The sequence below is a fragment of the Dreissena polymorpha genome, chromosome 7 (assembly GCF_020536995.1).
Source record: "Dreissena polymorpha isolate Duluth1 chromosome 7, UMN_Dpol_1.0, whole genome shotgun sequence".
In the NCBI taxonomy this organism is placed as follows: domain Eukaryota; kingdom Metazoa; phylum Mollusca; class Bivalvia; order Myida; family Dreissenidae; genus Dreissena; species Dreissena polymorpha.
The window spans coordinates 8,224,403-8,236,618 of NC_068361.1; the positions used below are offsets into that span (position 1 = coordinate 8,224,403).

General features: G+C 36.7%; 1 protein-coding gene and 1 pseudogene across 2 annotated transcripts in view; one reads left to right on the forward strand and one right to left on the reverse strand.

Moving 5' to 3' along the window:
• The window catches only part of LOC127838203 (potassium channel subfamily T member 1-like), a 65,111-nt pseudogene that overhangs the window by 44,179 nt on the left and 8,716 nt on the right, over nt 1-12,216 (reverse strand).
• The window catches only part of LOC127838647 (uncharacterized), a 337,890-nt gene that overhangs the window by 12,165 nt on the left and 313,509 nt on the right, over nt 1-12,216 (forward strand). The gene's annotated exons all lie outside the window — the stretch shown is intronic.

Below are 12,216 nucleotides of genomic sequence, written 5' to 3' on the forward strand. Positions count from 1 at the left end.
CGAGGATCACCATACATAGTTACATGCTGAATACCAAACCTCATGTTCATCTTTTTTTATATACACAATTTTTCACTTTAAACCCTATTTAACCTTTGGACATTGATTTGAACAAACTTGGTAAAGGACCATAAAATACTTCATGCCAAATATTACAACTCTGTGCTTGTTGTTTTAGAGAAGAAGATTTAAAAGTAATTTTGCAATGAAATATGGGGCGTGGCTATTTTTTACCACAGGGGCATGACTTGAAAAAGTACATTGGAGGACCACTTGACAATGTTCAACACCAACTTTTAAAGCCCTTGCCCTTACGATTTGAGAAAAGATTTTTGAAGGTTAAATCTCATTATTTTTAAATATATATATTTATAGCTCCATTGACCTACATATGGAATGGGCCAAAACGATATCGTTAACTTTTATATAGAGTCACCCAAAAATCATTCCTTTTAAGTTTTATTAAAATCTGCCAAGCTGTTCAGGGAGAGAAGTCTTTCAACAAAAATGTTTACGTACACTCTAATTGACAGAGGTCTGACAAAATGATATCGTAAAAAATCCCCATCAGCACTATGAGCTTAGGTGAGCTAATAACATTCTCACTATGTTTCTAGAGTTGTTAAATGGTTTTTCTAAGATTTTGCCAAGTGACATGAATGTTTTAGTATGAATGTGATGAAGAATAAAACTTGGCTCAGATATTGTCAAGAAAACCACCAATCTGAGTATGTTGCATTAATATTGGTTCATACATGTGGCTTTACAATTGTACCAATGTCTTCATAAGAATTTAAATGGTGGCCTAGTTGTTTGACGCACATGACCCAGATGATAGCTTGGCCTACTTATTGTCCACATAAACATTCTGACCAACTAGCTATGAGTCTGAGTCATAGAGTGATTACAAGGTTTTTCTAAGATTCGACCTGTTGACCTAATATTATGTGGGAATATATTACCCAGATTCCATAGTGGACTAGATATTCTCAAGTTCAATATTTTGACTAAGTTCTAACTAAGTTCTGACTAAGTTTCATCAAGATTAAGATTGAGCCACACATGTGGCCTCTAGAGTTGTATGTGGCCTCTAGAGTTGTATGTGGCCTCTAGAGTTGTATGTGGCATCTAGAGTTGTAACAAAGTTTCTCACAGATTTAACTCAGTGACCTAGTTTTGGGACACATGTGCTACAGATTTAAACTCAACCTAGATATTGTCCAGAAAAAAAATCAGAGAAGTTGACCCAGATTGAGTCATACATGTGGCCTCTAGAGTGGTAGCAAGATACTCCTCACATTTGACCATATAGTGAGCTGACATGGGTTTTGGATGCATGTGAGTCAGATTCGAAATTGGTCAATATGTTGTCTAAATAAAGAATATGACCAGGTTTCATCAAGATAGTTATTACTGCAGGCTAAATAGTAGACACAAGTTTCTTTGAAGATTTGACCAATGGAGTGACCTAGTTTTTGGATGCACATGGCTCAGATTCAAATTAAGCATAAGTTTTATCAGAACAAACTTATTGAGCTCAACATTAATAAATAATCAATAGAGTAAAATAAGATTTGTTTGTTTTCATTGTAATAATGCTATTTTCATCTCTTGAAAAAGGGAGACAAATTGCATACTTTCACCACTGCAAGCCTTCATGAAATATTGTCTCCCTTTACATTGACAATAAAACACATCATAAAACTGAAAACACAAAACAGATGAGATGCACTCTGAGAAAACCAGGCTTAATGCATGTCTGTAAAGTATCGTCCCAGAATAGCCTGTGCAGTCCTCACAGGCTAATCAGGGACAACTTTTTTTTGCTTTATTGATTTTCGAGTAAAAGAAAGTCCCTTCTAAACAAAATCGAGGCTGAAAAAGTTATTATATATTAGCCTCTGAGGACTGCTTACTCTGAACTGGGACAATACTTTACAAAAAGGCATTAAGCCCTGTTTTCTGACAGCCTGGCTCAAATACAATCAAATTATGTCACATACTGTCCCCTTGACGTGTGCAGCAACAATGTGACCAGGGTGGAGGTGGCAGGACACAGGCAGTTGTTGGCGAGCAGCGCATACTTGAACTCATCCACGCAGACCACGTGCTCTGGAAAATTTGTCGAAAAAAGAGAATTCATTGCTAGAGCCTTGCTATGGGGCAAACTGGGCTTAAAAGCCGGATCTCACTTGCTTGCTTTTGCGGTGGTAAAATGTTAACCTACATTAACTAGTGGGCTGGGTTTATCTGCCAGTGATTTGCTGATAACATTAGAGTGTTTATAAACAGAAACACATGTTTGAGCAGACAGCAATTTGGTATAGTGTTGAATCTGTGTTTACTAGTTAACTTGATTTGAGTCATCCGCTAGCTATTGGCTGAGAAAAATTCAAAACCTTTCAAGTGGGCGGTGCTTAGCATTTACAGGGAAATTTGAATTTCAAGCAGACAACAAAAACTTTTTTCTGTAAGTCAGTTACTATATAACTTACAACCACCAAATTACATATACATATTGTTTGTATACTTAAGTATATGTATGCCAAATTTCATCGGAAAATATTAAATACAAACTTAAATATTATGAAAATAATCAGTTTGGTTTTCTGCTCTTTACACACCAGTGTACAACTGAAAAGTAGACATTTTGTAAGTTTGTGGCCCTTTTATACTGCTTCTCTGGTGTTTAATGCATGTGCATAAAGTGTAGTCCCAGTCCACGCAGGCTAATCAAGGATGACACTTTCCCCTTTATTGCTTTTTCATTTAAAGAAAGTCTCTTCTTAGCAAAAATCAAGTTAAATATAAAAGTGTTGTCACTGATTAGCCTGTGTGGTCTGCATGGGCTAATCTGAAGCAACACTTTACAATGCATTTAGCCCTGTTTGCCCTGAACTAGGCTCATTAGTTTGTAACAATGTCACCTCTGGATCTGGTAAGTCAATACTTCAAAAGCCTTGAATGAAATTCAGTTGAAATAAAGTGAACAATCCAAATACAGTTATCTCAATAAAATCAATATTTTCTATCTGAAATCCTGAAAAAAAAATTACTAACATAAAACAAAGCAATCCAAATAAAATGAGAGGGCCATAATGGCCTTAAGTCTCACCTGAACTCAACAACAACTGCCACTTAATTCTCAGATGACCTTAAAACAAGCCACTGATTTAAAGAATTTTGATATATTTACAACTTTTCTGATTTGTTCACAAAATAAATTTATGGCCCAATGGAATCTCTGCTATCATTTTCCCATGTTATTCAACTTACTGAAAGTTTTTTCCAACAGACATGCATGCTGAATAATCACATTGAATGATAATAAGAACATGTTTGCAGTCAGTTTTAGTTCCAGATTAAGAATTTCTACTTAGATTTAGCCGTGGGGTAGTGATTTGTGTGTCCCCCTGGCAACCTGGAGTTCCGTTCCCTACTTTGGTAGCGTTCTTTAGATTAAACCCAAAGATACCAAGTATACCAAGACTCGAGAGTGTTGGAATAAGCTTTAGGCTTTTGATCCAATCAAGCTTAAATGATAAGTTTTAAAAAAAATCAAAGAAGGTGTTGCTGTTAATAACTGAACAATAAAATAATCTCAATCATTCTCACCTGAAAATTTGATGTGAAACTTGTTCTCGGGTCTGAAGATCTGAACATACTGTGGACACTCTGGGGAAAAGTCTTTGGTGGCCCAGGATCTCATGATGGTGTGTTGATCCTATAAAAGTGGTCTTGTTCAGGGAAAACTAGGCTTATTGCATGTGCGTAAAATACATCCCAGATAAGCTTGTGCAGGACGACACCTTCTGGCTATGCTGGATTTTTGGTGAGTTGAGACTGTCTTAAGTTTAAACAAAAAATATTACACAAGCCCACTGTACCGGCTAATCAGGGATTGCTTTTACACACATGCGTAAAACCCAGTTTTCCCAGAACGCTGTTCAATTTATGGATCTTCTATATCTGCATCTAGAAATATTTCAGTGAAGTGACCACAAATCATGGCGCTATCAATGCTTGCACTTCCTAACAATAGTTCAAATTTCTGTGCAATTGGTTTCAAAGCACAATAACTCTTAATGTTCTAATTGGTATAACGTCATGTCCTCGTCAAAACATGTGGGGTATTTTTATGCCAAAACTTATTGCGCATTACTTACTTTTCCAAAATAAATACAAATTATATATTATAGCCTAACCAAACCACATACTTTTAATGAGAAACATACATAAATTACCCATAAAAAATGCGTGATTAAATTGTTAAGCACCAAGCACGCCAAATGAGACATTACAATTTTTTAAAGAACATTGACTATTGATGAAATGAGCTTTGTTCTTGAACTAAATCTCCGCAAGTTGGAGGTGTCGCCTGATGGTAGCATACCTGTGTTAATTGTTTACTATTATATTTTATCATTATTATATAGACGAAACGATCAAAATTGGTAAACCAAGAAATTGGTCCATTTAAATAAGTCCAAAATAAGGTCAAGGTCAAAATGAGGTTGCGTGATGTGGGTGTGTGGAGGGTGATGAGAGACAACATCCATGTAAGTATCCAAGCTATGTACCAAGCGGTATTGATGTGAGACGAAACCGTCAAAATAGATTAACCGAGAAATTGGCCCGTTTCAAGAAGTGTAAATCCAAAATAAGATCAAGGTCAAAATGATATTGTGTGATGCTGATGTGTGCAGGGTGATGAAAGACAACATCAATGCAAGTATCAAAGCTCTGTAGCAAGCGGAATTGATGTCAGACGAAACGGTCAAAATGGGTTAACCAAGATTTTCTAACGGACGGACAGACAGGATAAACGCCGTGAGCATAAAAAATCTATCAAAATAATTCAATGTTTAAAGTAAAGCTCAAGACATAGTAGTTATGAACCTTGTTTGGGTCGCGGTCCCAGATTTAGAAATCTAAACGCCGACCCTAAGTTCAAGGTCAAGGTCACAGGGGTCAAAACTTTTATGCACACGGAAAGGTCTTGTCCAGTAACACATGCTTACCAAATATGAAAGCAATATCTGAAAGGACACAGACGTTATGAGCTTTTTTCGAATCACGGTCGCAGATTTTGAAACCTGAACGCGGACCCCAATTTCAAAAATTTCTTGCGCATGGAAAGGTCTTGTCCAGAAACATATGCTTACCAAATATGAAAGCAATATCTGAAGGGACACAGTAGGTATGAGCCTTTTCGAATCGCGGTCGCAGATTTCGAAATCTGAACGCTGACCTCAAGTTCAAGGTCAAGGTCACAGGGGTCAAAATTGTATGCACATGGAAAGGTCTTGTCTAGATACACATACATACCAAATATGAAAGCAATAGCTGAAGGGACACAGAAGTTAAGAGCCTTTTTTGAAAAGTGTGACGCCGCGGACGCTGCAGACACCTCCGAAGCAAGTAACACCTATATGTCCCCTGACCATTGTCAGGCGACACAAAAACTGTGCTTTAATGCATGTGCATAAAGTCTTATCCCAGATTAGCCTGTGCAGTTGGAACAACCTAATCAGAAACAACACATTCAGCTTTTATGGAATTTTTTCTTTGAAAGGAGGTATGTTAAAAAAAAAGTTTTGGCGGAAAGGGTTGTCCCTGATTATCGTTATAGACTGCATAGGCTAATCTTGAAAGACACTTTACTTACCTTCATTAGGCCCAGTTTTCCCAGAACAAGGCACAAATAATAGTGAAAATAAACAATCGTCCATACCGCGGCATCCTTTTGTTTCACGTTCTGGGAGGAGATGATGAAACAGGCCTCTGCGTCCTGGACCCTACACCGGGCCAGGTCTATGTCTTTAAGGGCAGAGCCCTGGATGAAAATAACACGCTGGGCCCATATGGGCACCTACAGCAACACCTTCATTGTGGGGTCTAGGTAACAGGGAGAAAGTAGTACCACAAAGTAGTCCTGAAGTGTAGGAATTGGTAAATGTACTGAATATAAAAAAGTACCATACAGGACGCCTGGAGAGGAGGAAATGGTCGATGTATTAAGTAGTACCAAAAAGTAGCCCTGAAGTGTAGGAATAGGTGAATGTAATGAAAATAAAGTAGTACCCTAGAGGAATCTTGCAGTGTAAGAAAATGAGTATGTTGTAAACAACAAGAGCTGTGTTTGTGAAACACAATGCCACCATAATGCGCTTTGAAGCCATATATTTGACCTTTGACCTTGAAGGATGACCTTGACCATGACCTTTTACCACTCAAAATGTGCAGCTTTATGATATACACATGCATGCCAAATATCAAGTTGCTATCTTCAATATTGCAAAAGTTATGACCAAAGTTAAAGTTTTGGGACAGACACACACATACAATGACAGACACACACATACGATGACAGACGCGTACATACAACGACAGACATTCATGTAGGCGACCCGGGTTCAACCCCGTTCCCGGAAGCATGTGAGTTTTGTTGGTGGTCACCATACCAGACTGGTCGGGTTTCCTTTCCTTTCAGTACTCTGGTTCCCCCCCATCACAAGAACACACAAACAATCTTTTAGCAATAATTAAAAGGCTGAAAATTGCAGATATAATTTAAAAACTGTGCAAACTTGCGTCAGTGAAACAGTTAATATGGTTCAGGGACACACTCCAAGTCCTCATATAATGCAGCCTCAGGCAAAGAAAGACCTCAACAAGAGCTGTGTTTGTGAAACACAATGCCCCTACTGCGCCGCTTTGAAGCCATATACATGTATTTAACATTTGACCTTAAAGGATGACCCTTGACCTTGAAGGATGACCCTTGTCCTTGAAGGATGACCTTGACCTTTCACCACTCAAAATGTGCAGCTCCATGAGATACACATGCATGCTAAATATCAAGTTGCTATCTTTGATATTGCAAAAGTTATGAGCATGGTTAAAGTTTTGGGACAGAATGGCAGACAGACAGCATTACAGACAAACAGAATTACAGACAGACAGGTCAAAAACAATATACCCCCAATCATTCGATCCGGGGGCATTAAACTTCTAAATACACACTCATTAATGAATACAAAAATTATGTTTAACTTGCATTTGGGAGATCATTAGATCATTCAGGAAGTCCATGACAGTGTCCGCCTGAAGTGTTGTTGTGCAGACGACATGTTTCTCTGTCTGTGCTCTGTGACTGCTGTATGCCCCGCCCTGCTTCTGTCGCTCCATCCAAGTGTACGCTAGCTGCTCAAACTGTTGAACAGCAAAACATTGTCATTGAACCCCGTTCATGGATAAACAGGGCTTCATTTTTTCATGTACGGACTTTTTTTAAAACAAAGTCTCATTTAAATGAAAATCAACACAAGGCAAACAATTAAGCTTTACTCATTGGCATTCATAAAATTGAGATTATCGCCTCAATGTTCCCTCATCCAAATGTTTCTAGCTGCTCGAACTGTAGACCAAATAATGAGGGGAAAATCACAATTTTATAAATGCCTTTTTGCCTTTAATAATCGTAGTGTAATCTAACCTTAAATAATCTTAGTGTAATCTATGCTTGATCTGCAGAGCAAACAATGAGGAAAACATCTTAATTGCATCAATGCCAATGAGTAAAACTTTATTTTCCTACAGTTTATTTTCATTTTGCCTATAATAATCCATGTGTATTCATGCTGCTCAAACTGTTGCCAAAATTAAAGAAATTAATCTAAATAGCAATATCAAGTCATTAAATGGCATTAGAGCCTGAGAGAAATTAAGTTTAGGTCGAATGTCAGGGTATATGTTTGCCTACTTAACTGTTAACATGTAACCATGACCAACTGTTCATATTTCAAAGTAATGAATTATCAACTTATCACTGTTAACGTCAAAATGTCACCATCACCGACGGCCTACAAGTGATTGTTAATGTTGGCGACAGTCATTTACAGTGAAGGTAGGCTGTTAAAGATATTCACGTACCATTGCAACAATTGATTACCCTGACATCTACACTGAAATAATCCATGACATATATTTAGATGGGTGTTACATCTGGGTAAATGTCATCGTAATTGACTGTAAACGCAAACATAAAAAGGTCACCTTGGCATAGTGGATATGGTGTCGGCCTTGCAACTGGGAGGTCGGGGTTCAATCCTCACTGTAGGAGCTTTCTTTAGATCTCCCCTTAAAGTTCCAAGTACTGGTTCTACCCGGGGCATGGACTCGAGAGCATTTTAAGAAGCCTTAGGCTTGAATGCAATCAAATTAAATGTCACACTAACCCACTGTCAACACGCACCTAAACCAACTGTGAACATTATACAGTAATAGAATGTCAACATGCGCATACCTGAGTGGGGAGAATGAGCAGAGCGGCAGTGATAGTGCCCATGATTAACATCTGGTTGGGCCATATGTCCGGGTAGATGTCGCCGTAACCCACTGTCGACAGGGTGACTATTGTGAAGTCCGTACTCTGGTACAGGTCCAGCTGTCAGTTTCCCCCTCGTTGTAGATGCTGGATACCACAAGCACTGAAAATGGGCCGTAATGCACGTGTGAAATGTCGTATACCAGATTAGCTAGTGCAGTCTGCACAGGCTTATCATGGGCAACACTTTCTGCTTTTATGGAATTTTTTGTTTAAAGGATGTCTATTCTACAAAAATTTAGTATTGGTGGAAAGTGTCGTCCCTGATTACCTTGTATGGACTGCACAGGCTAACCTGGGGCGTCACTTTACACAAATACATTAAGACAGGGTAAGGCTCATGTTATTTATATACCTATCGTTTTTCTTCCTCTTAAACATACTTATAAGCGACCATATTGGTCAAGAAATTAAGGTTTATCTTTTGTCTACGCAAGTCTATTTGATAGTTTGTAACAAAACAGACAGTGTTAGGCAACTTAAAAACGAAATAATGTTGGGGTTTTTTTGTTTTTTTTTACAAAATCACATCACACACAGATTTGTAGCACGTCAAAAAACCTTCTCAATTGAGCATGAAATTTTGTACAACTGAACCCGTTATTTGCCCCATTTTAAATAACAGTTTGACTTCAAAGTTGAGCCCCAAATGATTTTCATTTTATTTAACTGTAATAAATCTTTAGGTTTGAGATTTCTTCTTGAAGGGTTAACACAATTTTTAGCAAAACCACAGCAAAACAGGTCATCACGCTCAGACAATGTATACATTTCTAGATAACATACAAATAAAACATATTGATTTACCAAAACTGATGCTTAATACGGCTTAAAGTATCAGTTTCATTCTATGTTTAGTTTACCTGGTAAAGACAAGGCATATTAAAGTTGCACACACGAACATTAGTTGCTGAGCAAGAGCTGACTGAGACTTCTGCATCACCGGTGAAGGTTATTCAGAAAAGGTCAAAGGTCAATCATAATAGTCAAAGGGCATTGCATTACTGAAAACCTGAAATAATTTTGTCATTTTTTCATAACATGGGCTATATTTTTCTGTATCACCCACAGAACTCTTTAGTCGAGGTAAAAGATTAAATGAAAGAGGTTTAAGTAAAGGTAAAAAAAGGTTTTGTAATTATGCCAAAATAGCAGATGACATTTTCAGAGAGACAGATAACATTCAGAGTCAATAAAACAAGATTTACTAGCTGTTTACTAAATTGTTATGTCTGACTTTGTAATTGACACCTCTCAAACTCCACAATTCCTAGGGTTCTTTGAATGGGTATTAAACAGAAGTCACATATTAGCAACATACAAGATAAATCAAGTTTCATGTAGATTTTTGCATAACGTTCAGACACTTAATCAGCAGAAACAGTAACTAGCATAAAAGGCAAATTGTATATGACTCAGGATTCTTGTATCCACAGCTTTCAGGGCAATTTTGTTGCTGATTGACCCAACTGACATAACTCAAGGACCATTACCAAACAGGCTTTCTGAATGATCATTTAACAAGACTGTTTACAGACATTGATGAAGTTTGTTGATTGAGAGAATACGTGGTGTTCTATATACAAATCATACTCACAAACATGTTCTGCATCGACTGCTTGCCAAGCCAGCAATTCAGGAACACCAGGATGAACAGCCCTCGAAGTGATTGCCAGAAGATTTGTAAAGGAAATGAGCTCTGGGAGAATGGGTCAAAATGCATGTGCGTATATGTCATTCTACCGGGACGACACTTTCCACCTAAACTGGATTCTTGCCTAAAAATGACTTTGTTTAAACGACAATTTCCATTGTAACAAAAAGAGTTGTCCCTCATTAGCCTGTGCGGACTACTTAGGCTAAACTGGGTTGACAATTTACGCACATGCAAGGCTCAAATAAAGAAAATTTTTTAAGCATTAATTTGCACCCCATCAATATGCTTGCTTTGAAAAAACAACACAAATTGGTATGTAAAAATGATGGGCAAAAAAATTACAATGTTAATGTCAATAAGTTTATAAAATTATTGGTGAGAACAAAAACCTGACCCACTTGGCAAATGGCTCCTGGTTTAGATTGTCTAAGTATGACTCAATTAACTACTGTGAAACATACATTATTTGTTATACACTAATTTTTGTGGATTTTAGAAGGTCTTTGAAAGATCTTAATAAATTGCTTAAACTTGGACTTAGCTTTGTTTGCAAAGAAATGTCAGCAAATATTAGTTAAAAAAGTATCAGACAATAAGAGTGCCATGGTTGCAATGACATGCCCTGAAAAACATTGAAGGGGATACAAACTCAATGGTATTTGTTGCATTTCCAAATAGTCTTCAAGTAAGGCCACTGTCTGTGTAGTGTTTGTGGAATTACTATTCCTTTTTTATTCTTAAACCATGCATTATCACTAATTGTTAATTATGTCATACACAATAATATCTTTCATGCTTTACTTTCCAATATCATAATACATAAACAAATTTCTATTTCATGATAGATTTAACAGTTGAGATTTTAGATTCTGAACATATATAATATATATATATATATATATATATATATATATATATATATATATATATATATATATATATATATATATATATATATTTATTATATCAGTTGAATTTTTTGCTAGCTTAGCTACAATATATGCTTAATTAAGTATTGTTTGGTCCAATTGCTTACATTTCTCCAATAATATTGATATAGCCCAGGTTATTTTCTTGATATATAAGGAGAATAAGGACTGAATAAAACCATAAAAACTATCCACTAATTGTATAAGATGATTTCAGTAAAAAAAGCATGCAAAAGCATTTCTTACAGTGACTATAAATGGAACTGTCAGACACAGCTCCAGGATGAATTCCATGGACACAATCTGTTGCAGAATATTCCCCTGAAAAATACATAGCAAGGGAAACGTATATATGGGGAGTGTTGTGTGAAAATTGACCTAAATGACACAATATTGATATTTCTTTCTGAGTTATTAATAGAAGACAAGAGGGTCATGAAAAAAGGCCCTTTATTGCTCACCTGAGTTCCTTGACCCTTATTGTTAAAACTTTACAAACAAGTATGAGAACAGTAAGATGCACTTAAATGAACAAAGAATAAATGACCCCACATTCAACTTTGTCTAAAATCTCCGCCTTTGTCAAAAACAAACTGTTATATAGCTAAATTTGACTTTTTACCTCTAAGTGTGAAATTGACTTTTGAGGTAGGGAGACATTTGTTACACTCAAAATGCCGTCTAATAATGGATTGCATTTGTACCAAGATATTTCAAAATTCACCATTTAATGGCAAAGTTATGGCGGAGATAAAAATTTGCAAGCTGTTTTAACTGCAAAATTTTACTCTCACCTCTATGTGGGACTTTGAAAATTGGGGTATTGTGACGGCTGTTGCACTCATCATATGACGGTGTCCTATTTTCTAAATAATTTCAAAATCCCTCATGATGGCAAAGTTATGGCTGAGAGATGAATTTTCCAGCATTTTATTGGGGGACCACTTTTAAGCACTTAGTATGACCTTGACCATCTAGGTACGGAGACGGGCGCTATACGCCACATGTCGTCTTATCATGATGAAGATTTGTGCAATGTTATTTCAAAATCAATCAATATATGGCAAAGTTATGGCTGAGATAGGAAATATAACCAAGACGGACAGACATTCTGACAAACAGTGCAACTGCTATGGTGATGCGTCTTCTTCAAAATGGGGCATTAAAAATAATCAAAATTCCAAGTACACACAAATGATACACACAATAAACTGAACTATCACGAATAAAATTGCAATCAA